The sequence below is a fragment of the Melopsittacus undulatus genome, chromosome 2, assembly GCF_012275295.1.
Source record: "Melopsittacus undulatus isolate bMelUnd1 chromosome 2, bMelUnd1.mat.Z, whole genome shotgun sequence".
Lineage (NCBI taxonomy): Eukaryota > Metazoa > Chordata > Aves > Psittaciformes > Psittaculidae > Melopsittacus > Melopsittacus undulatus.
The window spans coordinates 99626086-99648565 of NC_047528.1; the positions used below are offsets into that span (position 1 = coordinate 99626086).

The window sequence follows — 22480 nt, forward strand, 5'->3', positions numbered from 1 at the left end:
GGCCACGATGAGCTGCTTTGGCTGGGCAGCCAGGCAAGATAATCTGGCTGGTTGGCTAGGGTGGATGCACTGGCTGGCTGGCCAGAGCTGAGTCTCTTGTCTGGCCGGCTGGTGGGAGATGTTCCGGCTGGTCAGCCAGGGTTGAGCAGCTTTGGTTGGCTGGTTGGGTAAGGTGATCTATCTGGGGCTGAGAACCTCTGGCTGGCCAAGATGGAGAAAGAGGATCTGGCTGGCTGAGCTGGTTGAGCTGCTCTGGCTGGCAGACCAGGTAAGATCTTGTTGGCTGGCCAAGGAAAGAGGCTTTGGCTGGCTGGGGAGGCAGGGCTCTGGCTGGCCAAGCTGGAGAGAGAGGCTCTGGCAGGATGGCTGAGCGACAAGGGCTCTGGCTGGCTGACCAGGTAGGATGATCTTGTTGACTGGCCAGGGAAAGAGGTTCCTGCTGGCCAGCTGGGGAAGCAGGGCTCTAGCCTGGTGGCTGGGGTTGAACAGCTCTGGCTGGCTGAAGAAACAGGCTGTGGCTACCTGTCTGGAGCAGGCTGTTCTGGCTGGTAGGCTGGGAGAGAGGTTCTGTCTGGCTGGGAGGTGAGGATCCTGGTTCTGGAGCAGAGCAATACTGGGTTGTTTGCACAGGATTATTTTTGGTGATCTAGTGAGATTTGATAATTTATCCAAATAAAATGAAAGTCCAAACAATATGGTCATTAAAAATAAAACAAAATTGTTGCTTATTACCAATTTATTGTTTTTTTTGTGATGGATTATTTCGGTCATATTCATGCAATTGTCATGGTTAATGTCCCACAGTTTAACTATGTATTAATTGTCATTAAATTAACAGCCAGTTGTCCAGGAAGACAACTATTTTCAGAGTGTTGATCTGAATTCTAAGTTGCGCAGAGCTAGACAAACCCCTGGGCACAGTAATTGCCAGCTGGGGTATCAGGAGTCCTGTGTCTCATCTGATACACAGGCAGCTACTCCAAACCTACTTCATCAGCTGGAGTATGCCTTATAGTCTGGTTCAAAAAAAACCTAACAAACTTCCAGAGCTTTTATCTCTGTAATTCTTTCTATAGCTTAGATTTGTTTCTATTTTCATTTTGTTTAAACAAAGTCTTCTTAATGGGAGGCAAGATGGCCATTTCTTTCTCAATTGGAAGAAATATTATTGTTTCTACCAACGTTTTTTGTAATGGAAAACTATGGTTCACACACTGTGTTCTTACCTGCACACTGTTACTTGCATAGCCTCTGCCCCTGTTCTTTTCCTAAGAATACATAGTGCAGTTTTCTACCCCTTCCCCATGGATCATGATGATGAAATAGTTAATCATTCTTGCTGTGCTATGGTACCTAGTTTGCCCATGTATGGTCTAATGTGCCATACTGAGTGCTTTGTATGAAGCCCACTGGACTGCATTAAACACTGTACATCAGAATCCAAGCAAATCCAAATGGGAAGTAAAACAAGAAAACACACCGCAGAAAAGAGGCTTTTATTCCTTATCCATCCAGCTGACAGAGTGCTGCACATCGGTGGATTTGCATTATTTATCTCAGCCATCTGTATGGAGGAAGTCTGCTTCAAATATTGGCTCTACTAAAAGAAGAACAAGAATGAGCAAAGAAAATATATTTTCATCACCAAACATATGATCAGTGGTTTGGCACAGAACAATATATTATTTGTTAATGATTTTTATATACTTAGTTTAGCCTAAAGGATTATGTTATGCTTTGATGCGCACTATTAAAGCAACTGTAGCATTAGCAAGAATTTACAAACCATGTCAACATTGGTAAAGGTTTGGACAGTATCCAACATAAAAAAACACACATTCTCAATTCTCATGCAGCAACAATTTCAGTGATGGCCATAACAATCTTTTGATCAAATAGTTATGCAGGAAGTAATACAATTTTCTTTTCACTGGCTCCCCTCAAACATTTATTTTCTCTCCTGGTTAAGACCATGGTGAACATACCAAAGTAATGGAAATAATTAATAACTTAGCTAATCCTTACTTTGGTGACTTTATGACAACCATGAATATATTCTTGGTTGCTACTGTTGTTCATCCACACCAGTGGGGGCAACGATTTATGCAACAAAATACTCTTTGGAAATCACAGCAATAATGTTTCTATGGTGAATGACTTGGTCTAAGACTGAAGGAAGTAGAGAAGTAATGAAAAAAACCCCAAACCTAAAACAGAGAAAGATCATGGGTAGGTAAAGTGAGAAATAAAAATACATTTCTAAGAAACAACATTGGTTTTCTTACATGACCATAAGTGCCTTTGCCTCATTAAAACTTTCAATTAACAGTGAAAGTTAAAAATAAAATAACAAGATAATATAGTTAGCAAATTATTCCAAATAGTAACTCTAGAGCAGCCAAATATAAAGATAGGAAGTTCTTTCAGTGGTGAGTCAGATTTGCTGCTGAAAAAATAGCCCAACTTTTCCCATGGCATTTGTCTAATAGCAGAATGTATTTGATATCCCTACATGCATTATTGCGGAATAAAAGTAGCAGCGTGGAGCAATGTAACTTAAGAACAACTGGGTTTGAATCTACTGGTCAGAGTAAAATACTGAGAATAACTATATTTCCATTTGCTCTCAAAGGTATGTTTAGAGAAGGAAAGAAAGGAAACACTGTCACAAAAAGATACAAAGGAATCTGCATTATATTACACAATTACAAAAATACCTTTTGTAGATTAACTATTATATTCTTTAGCTTTATATTATATATATATATAAAACATGAATTTTCAGCTGGATAAAGAATGAAAAACAGAGCCTGTAAAATTCAGAAATTGTGGGCTGATTGTATTTCCAGTTCAATATATATCAAGAGCAATTGCATTAGTCAATAGAGTCAAACTATCGTAAAATTTGTGAAAGGGTGGAGAATGGAAGAATAGTTTTAAGGCTAAAAATGTTGGGAGCCTGCTATTTTCTGACTCTGTCCATTATGTCAAGAGTACTTTGAATGCTAACCGTGTCTTCCACTACATTTGCAGTCCCTCCTGATTTGGTATTACCTACAAATTTAATAAGCCCCAGCCTAGGGTGATGGGAAAATGACAGTTCTTTAAAACTTTCTTGTGCTTACCCTGGAACAAAGGTGCCAAGTTTGACACTTAATGTTGGTTGTCCTGTAGCCATGATGGTTTCTAGAGCATGGCAAAGATATGAAAGGCAAAGTTGTAGAAAGAGAAAAAGCCTTCTGTAGCCTTTCCAAGTAAAACAGGAAATATGAAGGAGTTGTCTGGTTTTTAGGCTCCAGAGCTCATTAATGTTTTGCGCCAGTCTTTGTAAAAGATCTCTCCCCCAAAAGCCTTCCTTCTTCCCCCTCTTCCCAAGGCAGGATTGAGCTACTTGGCCAAAATGCAGCTCTAAGTTAACATACAGAAGCATCTTTTTAAGAAGGCACACCCCCTTGCCCTCTCCTATGATATATTTAGTAAAGGAGCTGCCACTTTGTTTCCTACTCATTTCCCATTCTACAACCCTTTAACTTCTTAAGACATCTTCTGCATATTACATTTCTCGTCCTCTTTTTCCTCCCATCTTTTTTTTCTGCTTCAGGATTCCCTCAGTACCTTTTCTCATCTTCTTTCAACACCAAGTCAGTGTTCCTGTCACCTTTTTCCTCTAAATCTTTCTCCTGCTCCGTCTTGCCTCCTCCTGTGCTTTTCAAATTGTCACAATTTTTCCCTCTATTTCTGTAAAAATGTTTAGTTGTACATGATATTTGAGGAACAGCTGAGAGAATTGTGTTTGTTCAACTCAGAGAAGATTAAGTGGGAGATCTAATTGCTCTTTTTAGAAAACTAAAGTATTCTCAGAGGTGCCTCCCCAAAGACAACAGATACTAGCTGAAGCATGGGAAACTGAGGCTAGGGATGATGAATAAAATTATTCACAATGACACTAGTACACTGGTACAGGTGTTCAGGGAGGCCGTGAAATTGCCGACTTTGAAGATACATAACACCCAACTGGACAAAGAAAGCTCAGAGAACTTTCCTTAATTTTAGCATTAACCCAGCTTTGAACAGGCAATTGGACCTCAAGAGCTACAGAGGTTCCTTCCAACATAAATAACTCCATGATTCTATGTTATTAAGATGTAAATTATGTCAGAGGCCACACGAACAGTGTCTGATAAAAACCATCTTTATTCAAGACACCCTGTTTTCTGTGTTGACAGTATGGAAATAGTGACCATCACCTCATTCTTTTCAGCTTTAATAGTAGTGGGAAGTCAAGGTTATTCTGAATAAGAGAAAATTCATCAAATAAAAATATTTCTTTTTACACATAAGCAAACAAACCCCACTAAATCCTAACATACTTAGGTTCCTAATAAAATCTTAATTTTTAAAATGTCATATTGCTCACAGCACAAATATCCACAAGTATCTTCTACAAGATACTCCACTACTGTCTTTTAAAAATGCTTATACCATACAAGAGCATGATTATAATCTGTTTACTGCACTTGCTATGGTGAATCTATCCCAAAATTTTCAAGCAACCTTTACAAAGCTTTTCTGAGCATCTTTTCCCAATCATACTGTGATTCTTTAACACAGCCATGTACGAGTGTACTTGTCTGACAAAAAAAAAAGGGGGCAAAAAAAAAAAGCTTTAAAAACTAAAGAAAATACTGCCATAGGAAAACTGTTCCTTTGGAAAACTTAAAATCCAGTATCATCCTGAAATATGCATAAATGCCATGAAAGAATTCTATGCATTCTGAGTACATCATGCCTCATCCAATGGCATCAGCCTGAGAACATACTCTTCTTTTCTGCATCTCCTGCTACTTTGAGTTATTAGGAGCAAACCGTGTCTTGAGAGGATGTCCACAGCTCCTTTGAAATACTTCTGCTAAAATGAAGTGTTTGATACCAGGTCATCAGTTCCTTATTGAAAGGTGTATGCAATTTCCTCGTAGCCCAAAACTAGTATTTAATGTTTCAGTATTTTCATACTTTTCATACTTTCATACGCTGTAATATCTTCAGCTTTACAAACCAAAAATGGTGCTGCAATGCAGATAAAGTTTAGATACAATGCTTTGAAGTTTTTTTTGCTGGATTCAGACCTAGGGCTATGTTGTTCCAGATACTTGCTACCTTCAGTCTCCTTTGCTTCAATACATTCATCAGACAACCATATGCTGGAAGAAGACTTGGCTGTAAAAGCCCATTTTCTTGGAGAAAACTTAATATTGGGTACATTGTTCTATTGTCCTGGTTATCCACTGAAAATGATAACAAATCCCTCCATGATAACAGTTAATAGCTGGGGGGGGAGGAGGATTATCTCCTCCTTTTCATGTGGCCTCACACAAGATGCAACTGGCTAAGCTACAGGAAAGGATGATGAACAAGGGAGAGAGAACCTTCAAAGGAGATGGACTCTGGCACTCAGCCCCACAGATTACACTGATGTCAGGGCTGAACACAAATCTCATTTTTCACTGCAGCAGTACTTTTCCATCCCTGCAATTAGTAAAGCCCTAACCAAAGTAAAATCCAACTACTTAATTTAAAACAAACAGCATATCCCTAGTTTAAATTAAGAACCTGGCTTGTTTGGGAGGAATGAGACTTGAAGCAGACATATGTAACTAGTAGAATGCTGTTACAGTATATCTCAGAAGAACAAATAGTAGAATATCAAGAAGGGAAAGGCATACAGAATTTCACCTACTCTTGGGGCTGAGTAGAATGAAAAAGTTGGGTTTCCCTTCAGCTCCACTGACCACAGACTTACAAGTTTTCCATTAATTCTTCCAAGATGTATGCAACTTGGAGGTTCTACTCCTCACTTGTTTCCATTCCTCTTCTATTCCTCCTCCAAGAGTTCAGCTTTGTGTTGCTCAGTGTCCTTCCCTAGGGAGCACCATAGGCTGTGAGTTTACCTTTTCTGCAGCTGCTTCTTGTTCCTGAACAGCTTTAAGAGGTGTATCTTTAAATTCTCTGTTGATAGCCATTGGAGGAAACAGAGCTGAGCTGCCCCTATCTAAAAGCAGAGGTTTACTGGCTGGATGACTTTATCAAAGCACATTATCATCAACTGTTAAGGATAGATGTCACTAAGGAAACAAAGTTGAGTAGTCGTTTGGCAGAACCATTGACTCATGTAGGAATGATGGTAATAAAGGAACAATACAGGTAATTTTTGTAAAGAGTAATTGCTGTTGAAAGGGAATGTAAAGGAAAATCTATATAGCTTTGGCTTAAATGTGGACTATACATAATGAACACTCCACTTACATAGTGGAAAATCTTTTCACGTATACATAAAAGGATGGCAAAACTCCACAGAATCTAGCTGTTCAAAATAGTACTACCATGGCGATAGCTCTAGGAGAGGAGTGGATGATGGTGAAAAACAGTTTTGAGCATCCATCTTTTTCTCACTTGATAGGCCTGAGGAGTTTTCTATCCACTCAGTTTCCCATACAACCATCTTTTTACAATATGGTAGCTTGCAAGACAGTGCCTGTAAGAGAAACATTAATTTATTAACACATTCACAGCAAGATGAGAGCACTCTTGTGCTCAGGATATTGTTATTTGACATAATGAAGTACAGTTTCAAGTCCTTCACTGGAAAAGCTGGCTGGGGCTTAGTCATGCAGGTGCAAAGGTGTCCTGAGAAACAGCACATGCAATAGGACTGGTAAGCACAATGGCCAAGGTCAAAAACAGTGCAGTTGCACACACCACAGACCAAGTGAGATTTGTCATATGGTCTAGGAACCTGGGACTCTGTGATAATAGGAAACTGATTCACTTTAATGAGGTGGATGTAAATATCAACTCCTTTGCACTGCTGTATATCTTACCACGAATAGATTCCAACTGAGTTGAGTGGAATAATCCCTTTGACAAGCTGCAGGTGCTGGGCCTGGCATGTATTCTGTGACTGCTCGGGGTTACTTTACCCTGGTCATCTACAGTAGATCTTATAATATAAATGATTTAATTTTTCAGTGGGAAAAAAACCCACCCCAACATGGGGCTGAAATATCTTATATCATCCAATGAAAAGAAAGGATAAAACATACAGTACACAGAGCCGCTTTATATGATTATAGCAACTTGAGTTCTGAAAGAAAGAAGCCTCAGAAGAGATTTTTTCCTTCCCAGATAGAGCTTTTGTGAAACATTGTCCTAAACAAATAAAAGATTTTTGCTCAAATGATCTACCTTGCTGTTTTCCTTTCCCTTGAAGAACCCTCTGGTACAATAGACAACCCATCAGGAATAATTAGATTATACGGCAGCATCCATGGAAACAATGCATCTTTTGAAAAGAACTCCTGCAGAAGATCTTAGAAATCACATCTATTATGGATATCTTTTACTGTTTCAAAGACAGCACAGCTCCAAATTATGGGAACTAGCAGTGGGGCAAAATCTGACTGCTCCATGCTTTGTCCCTTTGTCAATAATTATTACTACATGAAACAGTTAAGTAGTCATTGTGCTGAAGAGAACAATTGGCTGACAGGAAGAAATCACCATGTTTTATTCTGAGTTTTGGGAATCAGTAGTGAAATCTACATCTTTTTTATATAGCATGTTTAGTAAACTCACACCTTTCACATTCTTCAGTTTTTATCTAAGAGAGCAATTAGTGATGTCTCAAAAAACAAGAAAGAGGTGTTAGGCAAAGGTATCTGCATTTTAGGGCCTTATTCATAGCAACACAAGAAATTGAAGACTATTTGGTCTTACCGTGGCCACTTTTGTGAGCCAGCCTACCTTATCTTTTGCAATGTATTAATGATTTCAAAATTGGAATTATCTTAAAGGTGATTAAATTGTAAGAAAAAATATAATGTATTTATACTATCAAAATCAAAGGAGAAGGATATGGGTTCTGGTTTTCAATAACAGATTTCAAAACTTTAAAGGAAGCAAAGACATTTGACTTGAGGAGCCTACATCTTGTGCTTCAGATGATCTGTATTTCATACACCATTCTGTATTATTATAAGTCTCATTTTCTCATTCCCTGCTGTCCCTGGTCTCATTGTCCTTGCGTGTTTCTGTGTGTCAGGAAAAGGATTTGCATAATAAATCAATTTATTTGAAACAAAGCAACAACAAAACCCCTCATACCAGTGATTGTGTCCTACTGACTAACTACAGTTTGAAGTTTCAAAAGTACTTAGGTAACTTAGGAAACAAAGTTATTCTGAACTTCCATGAGATGCCTACTCTAAAAATACTGTCACACCCAGCTAGAAGAGGTCATTACTTAGGAAATTATGTTAGAAAGCAAATTTCTAGAGCAGGTACAGGAGCAGCAGTACAAGATTCCCTCTATGGCCTTGCCAGTTGATTTTTATACCTCAGCTTCACTGGCAGATTAGAATTTTAAAGGTAAGGCAATTAAAAAATTCATCCATTAGACCCATTAAGTTTCTAGATACACTGGGCTAAGTCATATGTTAGGATTTTTGGGAAGGGGAGGCTGGAGACTTCTGTGGGATTTCACTATGAAGTGAACTAAACCCACAGTCATTCAGGACTTCATAGAACATATCACTGTGAGAAGGTAATGGCATAGCAGTTTTAACCAAGGCTGAAACTGAACTGAAAACCAGACACACAGCGGAGGAAAGTGGTCAGATAAAAAAAAAAAAGAAAAAAAGAAAAAAAGGATAAATATTTGCTAGCAGAACCCCTACCCATATAATACATATAATTATTCTATTCATGAACCCCTAAGGTGGGGGGGGTGGGGGAAAGGTTCTTTACTTGTTGTGAAAACTGGGAGAGATAACTCCCTATTTATACTGAATATGGTTATTATTGTTATTTTCATTATCATAATCATTGTTATTTTTACAACATTTATCCATAAGACAGTGCAGACGTGCTTCTCCTCTTGTCCTGTCCCCCCCATTTTTTTATAACTCAGTATAAGGTGATAGCACACAAAGACAATATGTACTTCAGTAGTTTATCAATGTTTAATGTAATTTTAGTTTAATGTACTTCTTTTAGTTTAGTTTAATAGTACTTTTTTAGTACTTTTAGTTTAATGTACTTCTCTGGCTACAGTGATATGGTCAGGAGTGCGATTTTCTCCTACTTCACAGGGTTATTTAGTGTGCACCTTTCCACTCCATTTCATTAAAAAAAAAATATTTCCTGGAGCCAGTAGTGGAGAATATGGAGGTTTCAGCCTTGCAAATCACAGCATCTGTAGTAGCAGCATAAGCAGACAGTCAGGGCTCGCTTCTATTTCCAATGAACTTAAGGTCTGAGTCACAGAAGTCATAGACATGTACAGTTCCCACTGAATTAATCTGGTTTATTAGGGACTGGACAGCTCTAACAAATTAAATCTGTAACTGTTATCACTATTTGAGGGAAAGTGATTGTTTTTGAAAGATTGCTGACTAAAGCACAGGTTGTGCAGAAAGACCAGTGCTATTGCCTAAAGAGACTCTTCCTGTTCAATTAAAAGGAAATCTATTTCCAAAGTCCACTACTTATCAATGAAAATGGACAGTTATGGAAGATTAAAAAAAAACAACAAAACCAAAGCAGAGCGAATACATCAAAACTTTAAAAGTTTGGTAAAATGAAAAACTATGTTAAAGAAACCCTGGGAACAAATGTATTTAGTTAAAAAACATTGTTCATTGTAGTACACACAGTTTCCTCTGAGCTGTGCTAGCTCTCCAAATATCATCGTCCACACCCTTCTCTTAGGTAACTGAATTTGCTGTTTTATCCTCAACAATGTCCACTGCTGTGTCTCGGATTGCTAACCCTTTCATGCAACCATTTTATACACAGCATGTTTTCAGGCAAGAACAGCAAAATACTGTAGAAGAAATCTGCTAAACCAAGGGATGATTTCTCTATTTTTAAACAAGACAGCACAATTAGCTCCTGTCTGAAGCTAGCTGTCTTTGTGAGGGAGTGACATGGATATTAGCTTTAAATTCCTCAAAACGATCGTGTATGTTATCCTGGGAGAATTCTAGGCAGTCTTAACAGCGTGCAAGAGGAGTTTTTCATGCTGTTTTGACATTTGTCTGCTTCCATGAGCCATTGTGTGATGTTGTACCATCATTATTGCTACCACCATAAATGTAAGCTCCTTTTGCTTTTACATCAGGCTGAATTCTCTATTATTCAGACGTGTTTAAAACCCAAGGATGCTCAAGCACACCTATTGATATCTAAAAAAAAACAGATAACACAGTAGGTCATTTTTAAATCAGCCACATAATCAGTAAAGTAACAGAGATCCAAGGTTTAACAAAGGTAAATCTGCGGAAGGGGGGAGGGAATTTCATGTTGTCAGCTTTTTATTGCCTGCAGATTCTTAAAAACAGGTTACCTGTGATTTTAAGATGAGTTCATTCTATTTGCAGAGAGTAACAACACAATAATTTTCAGACTACAGGCAATCAATTTAAATTGCCACAAGGTGAATGCTGTGGTAGCTTTTCTTCTCAGCACAAAGCTCATGGACTCATAGTGTTGCCAATATGGAATACACATTTATTAGTCCATCATCAGCAAGATATGTGTTTCCCCAGGAGACTGGCAGATCTTTAAAAGTGGCTTCAATAAGAAATATAAAAAAGGAGACAGAAAGAGTTTAATAACATGACTGGAAGAAATTGAACCTTATAGTAATGTAATATTAACACAAAGGTTGCCTTGAAAAATAACACTGTACTGTCTCAGATCATTACTTAGACATTCAGGAAGGATTCACCTCACTTAATATTATATACCTACAGTGTAGATATCTGAAATCCTCTATGTAGTGAATGAAAAGAAATAAGCACACGTCAACTAGTCCACTGTAGGTATTTCCCTTAGGATGAGATGAAATGCCTTCACCTCTGTTGACTAGTAAAGGAAACCTACAGGACTACCTCACATGTAGACGCATGCGTTTTATGAGATGAGTGATTTTTAGAGTGTCCATATTTCTCTAAACTTAAAAAAACAAATGCAAGTGATGACAGATAGATCTTCCCCTTCCATTAAGTGAAAGACCAGCTATGAAGAAGGCTTAGCTAGTCTCAAGAGTACCTCAAGAAACCCAGGAAGGTTTCACCTAATTTATGCTTTTCCCTTCCTGTACTGTATTGTAGTGTAAAAGCTCTGCTTAGGGAAATGGCAACATGGTAGAAGTACCCTTTCAATTACTCAGTCATGAACTCAGTGGGCTGCCCATGATGGTGGGGTGCTGCAATCTAGAGCTTGTGTTAAGAAGCTTCTCAGATCACATCAGTAGTAGTAGCCTAAAGATCTGAGCAGCATAGCTGTCTGGGGACAACTGAAAAGTCCCCCATGTTGCCACCTTCCTCAATAAATGGCAAGTCAGCAACCCCCTAGGATATAACCTTAGATACAGACAGGACATTCTTTTAGCAGGAAATAAGCCTCCATTTAATTTTGCCATTTTAGGGAACTGCATTCAGAGTACTGTTCAGGTATCACAGAGCTAGTACATGCTGCGAGCACACTGGAAAGATTCCATCTGGAAGACATGAAATGCAAAAAGATCACATTCATATGGCAATTTGATTTGCAGGTTGAGATGCCAAAATAAGCAGATTCAGACAGTTCTGCATTTGCATTGCATTTTGGTGGCTCTACAACAGAAGTCAATATTTTTTTAAAAGGAGGTCTGCTGCTGATTTTACTGAGATCTGTTCAGCAGGAACCTTCACCTTTCCTCAAATTTGGAGACTGAAATGGCACACTCTAGCTGCTCTTCAAGAGACTTTGAAAATGATAGAACTCCTGTTACCACCTAAGAAACATGGATCTTGATCTTGGATCTTGATCAGGACTTGGATCTTGAATCTGTCTTTTAAGCAGTCCCATCTTCAAACAAAACCCAGTAAGGACTCTGAAACGTGCATTTAAGAGATGGACAGTGAGTCAAACAGGGACATGCCAATCCAGAGAATGAGCAGAAGAGTGAGGTTTGCAAAAAGGTCACACAGTTATCAGACAAAATTATAATTTTGTAGTAAAGATGAGAAAAGCCTACAGAAGAGGAATTATGGGCCCTTGTAGTAGTTTTAGAGGGAAAATGATCATTGCTGAGTTCATAATTTGCATAATTATTATGCAGCTAGTCAGTGTTTCAGCACAATAGGGGGTTTGCAGGAGATCATGTAGCCTTTGCTGGCCACAGCTTTAAAGAGCCAGGAGGTTGGGTCAATGACTTTCAGTGCAGAGGCACAACAATTTGTTTAAAGCACATTTGCTACCAATAAAGCAAAGCTGCTGGAGATGGAAATCATCAAGTTGCCAGACTTGCCCATCTCTACACAGATAAGTGGAGAACTGCATGTGTTGGAAACTCCATTGCTTGCATGAGTACACATTTCCCTGTGCCTTTCAGCAAATCCAGTATTGACAGGCTTCTGGTATATCAGGAAGGTAAGACTTCAGGCAAAGTAATCAATTTCTAGGGTAACAGGCTTGAAAGAGTAGCAGAATGGCCAGCTTTTATTGACAGAGACTTGCTGCTAAGCATAAGTAGCAGCAGCCATGGTGTGGTGTGGCAGTAGTCCCTCCTATGAACAGTAGTGATTTCACTAACACTCTCATCTCACTAAGTGCTAAATGGGCAGCAAATATGGCTCTCCAGGGCTCTCCTCAGCATGCTGGTGCATTAGTACACTTTTCCTTCACCACTTTTCTTTTGGTAAAAGCAGCCCTAATCCTGCCTGCCCTGAGCTCCTCATGGCTGGGCAACAGAATGCTTTATCAGCTTTTACTGTACTCTGAGGAAGCTATGTTTATCCCTTGCAAAAGCAGTCAGAGAATCTTACTGACTCTCCTTGGGAGCAGCGGGATGAAGTGAGACAGGGTAGAAATAGAAATATTTTTTAAAAGGGGAAAAAAGCCATACTATCATTAAAGGGGCATTTTAATGTCTGGCTTTTCACCTGATGTCTCAAATTCAGACGCCTTGAGTAACCAAATAGTGGACCCAATTTTTAGTCCTCTTTGGATAGATTTACACTGTTAAAAGGATTTTCAATTTTCAAAAAAACATGAATACCAAAATATCACTTTTACACATATAAAAGAGGCTCCACCAAGTCTCTCTGAAACTGCCTGGAGTCTTTCAGAATAACCAATGGAGTTAAAAAATATATGAAATTTAAAATAATGCTCTCTTGTTGTTTGTTTCTTTATGCCATAGAATAAGTGCCTAAAAGACTTACTTTAAAGTGCTCAAGAGTGCCTGGAGCCAAAATTTTGCTTGAGTTTCTTTAGAGAGACAGCATGAAACCACAAAGCTTAAATCCACACTGAACTTTCTCAAAGATCTGGAGCATCCAAACTGATGATTTTGATTCATAAGCATGTATAATCATAAGGTCAATGTTTGATTTTGGTGTGTGTGGGTTTTTTATTACATTTTTGTGAGTGATTGATAACATAATGATAATAACATTTGCCATATACTGAATGCATTTTATTGCATCTCAGTCACCATGGACTACTATCAGACTTTCCCCCTTTATTTTTAAATAACAAAATTGTGCACTTCTATCCATTTCAGCCTGTGAGTGTATCAGTAAAAGGCACATTTGCCTGCTATCAGAAGAATTATAGACAAAGGTTTGATTTTGCCAATGAGCTATTAATTCCTTTTCACCTTCTGCTTTCCCTCCTTATTCTTTAAACTCCCCACCTTCAAGAACAAATGAGGCAGAAAGTTTGTGTTCCTTGTCATTGCAAAAGAAATCACGGAGAAGTGATTTCTAGAAATATATGTATATTTTTTTCATATTAATATGCAAATCTGACTTTTTATTGCCAGATCCCAGAGAAGATTTTTTAAATCACACAGATTCTTATTATTTTGCATTATCCAAGTTCTTATTTTGTAGACCAATGTGAGTTGTTACAGTTATGCTTAGTAGCATACAAAGTCAAGAGGATTTGAGATTGTTCTTTCATATCACTTATCTCAGCAGGCTAAGTAGTCACAGGCCTGATTTTCCTGGGTTTAGTGTCAATATTTTAAAAGAATATACTACGGTATTATAACTTGGATATGAGAACAATTAGAAATGTCACTGTTATGAGGAAACCAAGTAAAAACAGAGATATAAATGGAAAAAAAGAAAATTCTTAATTTCCAGCAGTGGTGAATTCATGCCCAGAGCAGGGAAGGAGTCATGGCATCCCTAATGCTAATTGTCACTGTTGATTTTCCTAGCTTTTGTATGAGTAAAGGTCTGAGTGGTAAGAAGTCATAAATTAGAAGAAAAGCAGGAATACTAGATGATGTAAGTGAATATAACCACTCACCTGAGGCTATAGAGAAAATCAGAACATTAGAATGTGACCCGAATTGCCTGCTTTGTGTTGCACCCTGTGCTGAATGAAGCTGAATGGAAACGAAAATGAATGTATTGAATATTTGCATATTTTCCTCTAATTATAGACCGCCTTTTCTTAAATATTGGTGTTAATGGTATTTTAAAGAATGTGACTATTTATATAGATGTCTTATCCTGCATGATGCTGAATTCCATTACACCAACTTGGTTTGGTAAGAGTAGGGGAAAAGACACCACCTTTATGGAATTGAAGCCTGAAGGCATAGAGTGCCTTTTATCAAATATGTCTGTAGAAAGGTGACAGTAACAGCTAGTCTGGAAAACATGAGAGAAGCTGAAGTCTGGCTGACCTACATTGGATTAAGCCGCTCCAAAGGGCTGTTCATTGGACAGAAAAAGACATAAAAGCTGAGCCATTCCCAGTGAAAAACAGAATGATGAGTGCATGAAAAAGATAGCCAAGCACATTATTCATTTAAAGGAGGAAGGAAAACCAAAAGAAAGACATTTAGTATCAGAAGACCATCAATGAACATTCAGCAAAGGCTCAGTAAAACACGATACAGTTGGCTGCAGAGAAACATTAAGTGAGACCACAGGGACTCTTGGTTTCCTGAAGCCAATCCTCAGCTCTTAGGTCATTTACCTTTTCATAAATTTCAGCTTGGTAATAGTATTGCTGTCCTCAAAGCTAAGAGGGCTGAGGATAATTAAAGTGAGTTCTATTAGGAGTATCTCAGACAATTAGGGATCTATATTTAAAAGAAAGTTTCTTTTCATGAAAAGCCTGTTGCTTCATAATAAATTAAAACAGTAATGTTATTCAGAGAGCTAAATTTCCTCCTAGGAATGTTTCAAGAGAATAACAGTAATACACATTCTGTAAAACATGAATTGCACATATGGATGTGTTTGAGGAAAACTTAATTTTATGTCATTTACACAAGCAAAATAAAGATAAGTACATGCGCTTGAGTTTCCTCCAAAACTATAGTACATCATAACCTGTGCAGGTATAACAAAGGGACAACTTCAGGTTTCCACCAAAATACCTATTTTTTGCCTCCAGAAAGTCAAACTCATATGCCTCATCCAGACTCTGATTCAGATCTCTTATATATAAGAGTCCCTACATATATAAATCATCTCACTGTTTCTTTACTATATGTTGGATGTTAATAGCTTTGGGAGAAATCAGCTGAAGTTCACAACAACAGGAAAAAGGGAAATATAACCCCCATTTTCAAGAACGGGAAAATGGGAGACCAAGGGAATTACAGACCAGTCAGTCTCACCTCTGTGCCTGGCAAAATCTTGGAGCAGATTCTCCTGGAAGGCATGCTAGGGCACATGAAAAACAACAAGGTGCTTGGTGACAGCCAGCATGGCTTCACTAAGGGGAAATCCTGCCTGACCAATTTGGTGGCCTTCTATGATGGGGCTACGGAACTGATGGACAGGGGCAAAGCAGTTGATGTCATTTACCTGGACTTGTGCAAAGCATTTGACACTGTCCCACACGACATCCTTGTCTCTAAATTGGAGAGACATCAGTCTGATGGATGGACCACTCGTTGGATAAAGAATTGGCTGAATGGCCACATGCAGACAGTTGAAGTCAATGGCTTAGTGTCCAGCTAGAAACCAGTAATGAGTGGTGTCCCTCAGGGGTCAGTGTTGGGACTGATCCTGTGCAACATCTTTGTTGGTGACATGGACAGTGGGATTGAGTGTACCCTCAGCAAGTTTGCCAATGACACCAAGCTGTGTGGTTCAGCTGATATGCTGGAGGGACCTTGACACACTTGAAAGGTGGGCCAATGCCAACCTCTAGGTGAGCTCCAGAGGTGCCTTCCAACCACAGACATTCTGTGATCCTGTGATTCTGATTCTGTGATTTTTTGGATGCTTATACAAAATATGTAAACCCCTGCACAGCTGAAGACAGAAACTCCTCAGGCTCATCATTTATGCCTTCTTGGTTTTATTTCTGTCAACTCTATATCTGTGAGAAATTCTTACAGATACAGAATGAGTCAATGAGCAGGGAAATATTTTATTTCATTCCATGATTGTTTTTTCAGATTGTTAAAAAGTACTGCAGGAATGTGAAGCCATAGCATTTCAAGAGCAGGATGTGGAAGAGGAGGGCCTAAAGTTCACCAAAGGAGCCCAGAGGAGAAAAAACAAACACAAAACCCCAAACTAATCTGAAAAGATAGTAGAATGATATAAACATAGTTTTGCCTGGAAGAGACCTCTGGAGGTCATTTAGTCTTGGATCCTGCTCTGAGCAGGATTATATCCAGTGCTAGGTCATGTTACCCATGGCTTTGTCTAGTCAAATGTATATCTCTGAGAATGGAGATTTCACAGGGCCCAGAGGAAGCTGTTCCATGGCAGCACCACCATCCCAGTTAAGACTTTTTTTTTAATGTCTGTTTTCAACCTCACAAGCCAGAATTTGTATTTTTTTGCTTCTTGCTGTATTTTCTGCCACTGTTAAAAAGAGTTTGGTTCTGCCAGTTTGTAACTGCCTTTAAAGAAATCACCAACTGGTATTAATCATCCCTAAGCCTTCTTTTTGCCACACTAAAGAAGTGTGGTTCTGCTGCCCCCACTTGCATCTCAGGTGCTCTAGCAGCTGACCATCTTGAAAGTTCTTTGCTGGACACTGTCCAGTTTCTGAGTGATAACTGTGGACACTATTCCAGGTGCAACCACTCAAGTACTGAGCAGAGGCAAATGCTCCCCTCCCTTCATTGCTGGCCCTATCCCTCCTGATGTTGCCCAGGACACTCTTTCCCTTGTCTACAGTCGGAGAATTCTGTTGTCTTGTATTCAGCTGACATTAGCCATTACCCCAGCTTCCTTTCCATCAATTGTCACTCACCCAAGTGTTTCATAGCTTTTGCTGATGGGTGAGTTAATTTCTCACCTTGTGCAGATCTACATTCTTCTCCTTGGTGAACTTCAGAAAGTCCTCCTTCACAAAACTCGAGGTGTACAGGGCATCTTGGGATGGAAACTCTATTATTTATCTATTTATATTGTATTTATATATTCCTGTAATGACATAACTACCTCAAAAATCTCTGATCATTATCATTACTAACAGGTAAAGAAGATGTGCAGCTATGTAACAAGATTCCAGCAATACTAACCTGTAGAAATGTTTGGAAACTATAAATAGATTGCCAAGAACCTGAGCAGAACAACCAAGATCTAATTTTGGACAACTCTGAAGCCTAACTATGTTAAGTCTAGACAGTGAACGGGTTGCTAAAACTCCATTAAACCAGAAAAGTATTTAAAAAGTTGAGAAGCATGAAAATATTCTTAAAATCAGAGCAGAAAATCAACTGAAGAAAATCACACACATGTTCAAAGAATATCTTAAATGATTATGAGATCAAGCTCATAAGTGAGTGGTATCCTGACTTTTCCTATTAGTAGTAATTGATGCTACAGGATACACATAAAGAAATACATATGCTTTTTTCTTGCAATAATGACATGCTTTCACCTGTAAAATGCTGCAAAGTATTTTCCCTCTATTTCTCACTGATATCAAATGATTCTTATGTTTTTGTGGATTATTCTACATCACACAGTTATTGATAAACACTGTTTTTGAATACAGTTAGGAAAAGTTTATAGAGCTTATGTACAGACTATTTCAGTTGGAAGGGACCTACATCAATCATCTAGTCCTACTGCTGACTAATTCAAGAATGACCAAAAGTTAAAGCATGTTATTAAAGGTATTGTCTAAACAGCTTTTAAACAGACAGGGCTGGGGCATCAGCCACCTCTGTAGGAAGCCTGTTCCAGTGTTTGACCACCCTTTCAGTAAAGAAATGCTTCCTAATGTCCTCTAGCACAGATCTGAACCATTCACATGTGTCCTGTCACTGGGTCTCTGGCAGAAGAGACCAGTGCCTTCCTCCCCACTCCTCTTCCTCAGGAAGCTGTAGAAAGCAATGAGGTCACCCCTCAGCATCCTTTTCTCCAAACAAGACAAACCCAAAATCCTTAGCTGCTCTTCATAGGACATTCCTCCAGCCCTTTCTCTGGTGTTTCTCTGAACATATTCATAGAATCATAGAATACCAGGTTGGGAGGGACCTTAAAATCATCTGGACCATGCTTTCTTGTCAAAAGCATGGTCTAGACCAGAGGTACCAGCACTCTGTCTAGCTGAATTTTAAAACTGTCCAATGTTGGGGAATCTACCATTTCCCCAGGGAGATTATTCCAATGGCTGATTGCTCTTATTGTGAAAATTCTTTCTCTTGTGTCCAACCATAATTTCCCTGGGAGTAACTTGTACCCATTACCCTTTGTGCCCATGTGACTCCTTGCGAAAAGGAAGCCTCCATCTTCATTGTAGCCACCCTTTAAATACTGGGGCATGTTGAAAACATTTCTCCCAAGCCTTCTTTTCTCAAGGCTGAACAAACACTGTTCTTTCAGCCTTTCCTCATATGGCAGGAAAGGACCTTCACATCCTTAAACTGTGGGCCCAGAACTTCATACAGTACTTGAGGTGAAACAGTACCAACATTGAACACAGTAAGATAATAATCTCTTTTAACTGGCTGGTTATACTGTGTTTAATGCACTGCAGCATGCAGTTTGCTCTCTTGACTGTCAGGGCACATTGCTGACTCATACTGAGCCTGCTGCCACCCCGCACCCCCACATCCCTTGCTGCAGGACTACTTTCCAGCCACTCCTCTCCCAGTTTATACTTGCCTGGCATTACTCCATCCTAGGTGTAGAATCTGTCATTTTAAGTTGTTAAACGTTACCCCATTAATCACTGTTTGATGCTCTAATCTATTGAGATTCTAATATATCAAGATTCTCCTGCAAGGCTGCTTGTCACTCGAGATACTCAACAGCACCTCTCAGTTTGACATCATCAGCAAACTTGCTAATGGTTCATTCAGCTCCTGCGTCCAGATTGTTAATATATATATTGAACAGAACTGGCCCTACAACTGAACTCTGCAAACAACACTGGTGACTCGTCACCAGTCAGATGTGGCCCCTTTCACTGCAACTCCTTGAGCCCTGTCCTTCAGCCAGTTCTTCACCCAGCACACAATGAATCCACTTATCTCACAGCTGTACAACTTTTCCAAAAAGATATTGTGAGGGACAGGATCAAAAGCCTTACTAAAATCTAGAAAATGCCTTCCATCACTCACTAGGCGACCTTATCATAGAAGGGTATTAAACTAGTTAAAAAGGACTTTCCCTTTGTGAACCATGTTGACTGTGCCTGATGATTGTGTTATTCTTTAAATGCCTTACATTTAAAGAATATGTCTTCCTGTTTTGCTCTCATTATCTGTAACAGACACACCCCCTATGTCATGTAGCAGATTTCTCACTGTGCTAGATACTATACAAAAAGAGCTGGCGGCGTGAGGGAACTGGTTTCTGTTCTCACATGGTATTGTTTCAGCTCCACAGTAGGAATACTGACATTTTTCTGGGCCATAAGACAGAAACCAAATAGATTTCTAGGAGAGCTACAAAACTTGTGAAAGTAAACATTTGCTAGATATTTGTCTTCCATGACCAAAATATGATCACTGCATAATCTGTGCAAAAGGGGGCATGAATTACAAATACATTTAAAAAAATGCTTATGAATTCTTTTTTTCCCCTTGTTTTTTAATTGTGTCCTTCTGACTTTATTGACATCTACAGTTTATTATAGTGCTTGTGCAGAGCTACATTTAGAATGGGTATAATTCCACTGACTTCAGTGGAGTTACACCAGGCATGAAAGCAGCCCACCCACTGACTTTACATTTTGAAAGCAAAGCTGTGCAATTGTAACAGGCTCCACACTATGTCTTTGCTAAATTCAGAGACATTCTTCCACCCAAGGTCTCCCCCTTCTTTTTATGCACCTTGCTCCTTTCTTCACTTTTATTACCACACTGCTCCCTCAACATGATTGCATCTGCATTTTATTAAGATTACTGCTACTGTTTAAGGAGCACCACATCTCACTGCATCATGCTGTGTTTTAATATTTCCTGTTTTATTGTACTTGTATTTCCTTTAATAGATAAGTATATATATTTTCACATGCAACAAAATCAGACTGCTTCAAGGAATAAATTGATAAATTGGCATTTAGAATGCTACCAAGCACCAGGGCTGCCAGTTACTTTGGCTGAAGAGCCAGACCATAGCCAGCCAGGAAGGGATTGTCTGTCTGTTGGAAATTACTATTGTCATTATTTAGGCTTGAAGTGCTGCCCAATGCTTCCTCTTGAATCATAGGCAAGGTACAAGAAGCCCTGCACCAAAAATCCTACAATACAGCTTGAAGCATACAAACCCTCAGTGAGCAACAGTGATTTCTAAGGAGAATGGGAGAAGGGTAGAGGAAGGAAACAAATCCCTTAAGTAAGGAAAAAACCTGACATAGTTCCTCTGCAAAATACCCTGCATGTACATGGATGTGTATATTTATGTATAAATATAAGCATACTTTTTTAAAGACTCAGCCTTTCTCTGTCATACTGAACAGCATCCTGATCACGCAGTGGACTCTACCGTGGTTGTAGTTGAAGCCCCTGGGTAGCTGAAGGAACAGTCTATATACCTACAAGAGTCCTGTTAAGAGGGCAGCATTACTGAAAATGAGTACAGATGTTGTCCATGAGAGACTATACCACAATAGGGAGGGACTGCTACTGCTGTCAGTAAAGTGGTGTTGCCAATTTAACATAAAAATATTAAGTAAATATGTGATCCCCCCTTCTCTATCCTGTTTTCCTGTTCCAGAGCCTGAAGTTTGGAGGAAGAAAGAGAAGACACACGGGCATCCTGGAGGACAGCTGCTAAGATGTTAGAGTAAGCTTGGGCATGAAGGTCCTCTGGGATCCAATGGGTTTGCACATATTGTGTCTAAAATCATGCTTGCAGGCTTGCAATGCCAAAGGCTAGAAAATCTGTCATTGAGGGCATTTTCTGAGCAATCTCTACTAGACAGTAAACATATAGCCTGACTTTCCCTCCTTCTTCCATCTTTATTCTCTTTTGCTCTGAAATTGTGTACTATAGCAACAAAAGGCTGCAAATTTCTCTCTGGAGCTTCTTCCTTTATTTAGTCAGTAGATTAACTGCTGTGTAACAGGGAGTGAAAAAAAGAACAAAAACCAAACAACCAGCAAAAACCAAACCCCATAAAACACACTGCAAACAACAGCAAAGAACAACTAACCAACCAAACACCAACACACCACAACCCTCCTTTCTGCCCCTTTCTACCCAAGCTGTAACATGCTTTAACCTAAGGGGGGAAGTTTGGTCTATGAAAAGAAGACATGCTTCTAGCAACAATGTGTGGTACAAAATTAACAAATGGAAAACCATTTACTTGATTAGTTGCTTCTTCATGTATTTCAGACATTAAAAACCCCATATGCAGCCTACCAACCTCCTGGCCAGAGAGGATCTGAAGGGTAAAGGAAAAGCAAAGAAATAAGGATGTGCAAACAGAATAGGAAAGTACTTGGATGACTGCCCTATAATGAAAACTGATATCACTGTAAGCCAATGTAATAATTCATCTCTGCTGATAGATCAGCTAACTGCTAATATCTTGTGAATACAATAGACGTTCTGGGCTCTGTAAGATGAATGTTTTTCTGCATGCAAACTGCAACTAAAAGAGCTATTTTCCCCTTTCATTAATCTAGAATAAATAATGGTTATAATATTACATATCTCTTGCCTTTTCTCTGACAGTTTATTTGTGCTGAAACAGGAGATCATTGCAGTGTGCAACACAGCTTCTCAATGTGTTCTGTGAGTGGGACAGAAAAGAAGTCATTCATGCTGGAAAATGTCTGGCAAAATTTTGAAGTTGCTTCCCTTTTTAATCAGTCTCAAATGCAGATACAATGTGTCCCTGGAATTTTACAGCTAGATACGTGTTTCTGTTTGCTGCTAGTGAGTTATCTCATTTCTTGCAGCATAGTTCTCAGTTGTGAACTGTGATCAAGCCTACTGTGAGGCTCTAAAGAGAAGTAGAGTAAAATCTAGTTTTC

At 39.0% G+C, this 22480-nt stretch overlaps 1 long non-coding RNA gene across 1 annotated transcript; it reads left to right on the plus strand.

The window, feature by feature from the left end:
* Positions 1–314: 314 nt before the first annotated feature.
* On the plus strand, positions 315–21966 carry LOC117437212 (uncharacterized). The gene is made up of 3 exons (XR_004550394.1): positions 315–398; positions 21213–21281; positions 21837–21966. It is a non-coding gene; the product is annotated as an uncharacterized lncRNA (long non-coding RNA).
* Positions 21967–22480: the final 514 nt, after the last annotated feature.